We start from the raw sequence: 1,858 nt of genomic DNA, 5'->3' as shown, positions 1-1,858 counted from the left end.
GGAGCAAGGCCTGTGTGTGTATGTGTCTGTATATATATATATATATATATATATGTGTGTGTGTGTGTGTGTGTGTGTGTGTGTGTGTGTGTGTATTACTTTAACTTTACTTTACTTTTCTGCAAAGGTAAGTAGTAAGTGGTAAAATAAAGAAAAAGATTAGAAAAGGAAAATAATTTCTGTTCCATTCAGGTCAAACAGAGTCAGGGTGCTGCTATTGTGCATGCTGTGCTTACTGGCTGAAAGGCTCTGCTGCACCAAACAAAACCCTCATTAGTATCATTGGTAATACCTGTGATTACTATGTCATGTCAAAATGCCTGCTGTGAAAATTGTCTCCTACATTTCAGGCCTCCCAACATCTGAAATAAAAACAGTTTTTCTGTGGTTTTCACTAGCCACTGGTTTTTTAGATTAATGCTACATCTCTGACTTTTCACACTGGGCATTTAACTAAGCATACAAATTAGCTCACCTAGCTTTTGTTTGCTGCCATTAAAATTACTGTTTTGGTTTTTGATCAACATAAAAATATTGTTTATTATGGTATGAATCAACCAACCAGCAACTTGCCTCAGACATATACTAGAGCCCAAGTTGCTGCCTCTCTCATATTAGCATATATTGGGGTCAGTTGCTCTAACGTTAGCTAATTAACCAAAGTGCTGTTGAAAAAAATCCTCAAGGATTCTAACATTCAGAAACATTCAGTCCAGGCTGCAATAAATACAATCAAAAGGCATGTATTTTCCTATGCTTGACTGTCTCCTATCCTATTTAGTATTCAGTAATTATTATTATTATTATTGTAACTATTATTATTATTATTATTTATTATATTAATATTGAGAAACTGGGGTTAGTTACCTCAGTGACTCTAATGCAAGAAGCCTAATGCTAATACATGAAAGAGACGAGGGGCTGAGTTACAATACCTGCATGACTGAAAATCTTCATAGAAATGACTAGTTTCATTTTCCATCTATAGGTTTGGAATTAAATAATATAAAACAACCTCGTCTGGGCCATATGGTCTAGGCCTCTTAGGGATTTTTTTTATCAAACAGCACTAACTTTGCCATGGACTGTATACAAGGCCTCTGCATGCAGGTCCTCAACATGAAACTGTATCACTTTAGTATCAGTGAACAGCTCTGGCTACAATCATCATTTTTCAGACACCCACATAAAAATACTTAGATAGATGGAGATAGCTGTTCCTGCAGGACAAATATGGATCATGCATCCATTAGTTGTTTTTGTGTCTTTTCATAAAGACATTCAACAATGTACAGGGAGAAACCCATCATATAAGAAGCTGAGTGACCAAAGAGAGAAAAAATAGCAGGATATATCAGGAAACAAGAAACACTCTCTACTGTTTCCTGTGGAAATAATGGTCTTGAATGTTTGGAGACTTGGAAATGTACCACTTCACAATGTGTGTTTGTTTGTGTGCATGTGGTACATTCAGAAAGAGAAATGTTGTATGCCCCCAGAGGAGGATCTGCTGTGAGGTTTTGGAGCTGGAGGCTAAGAAAGAGCTCCTTGCCACCGCTGAGAGCACAATGTACCAGGTGGATGTCAGAGGATGTTAGCAGAGGAGGAGTATAACTCAACCACAGGAAGAAATGTGTTATCCAATGCACAAGCTGCACCATTTAGATTATAATTACTGAATAAGAATAGGGCTTTAGAAAACAAACCTCCTGGTAAATAAATACTTTCAATATAAAAATGCTGAAAACTTCAAGTACTTGTTATCCCAGCTCTACTGATGTCTAGTTTATTCAATATATGAATAAGTCACAAGGTACAGTATGAACAGTAAGTAGCGAGCTGGAAGATACAGTATAGA

Source organism: Morone saxatilis, unplaced genomic scaffold (genome assembly GCF_004916995.1).
Source record: "Morone saxatilis isolate NCDOM2014 unplaced genomic scaffold, NCSU_SB_2.0 Contig17, whole genome shotgun sequence".
In the NCBI taxonomy this organism is placed as follows: domain Eukaryota; kingdom Metazoa; phylum Chordata; class Actinopteri; family Moronidae; genus Morone; species Morone saxatilis.
This window is presented reverse-complemented; position numbering follows the sequence as displayed.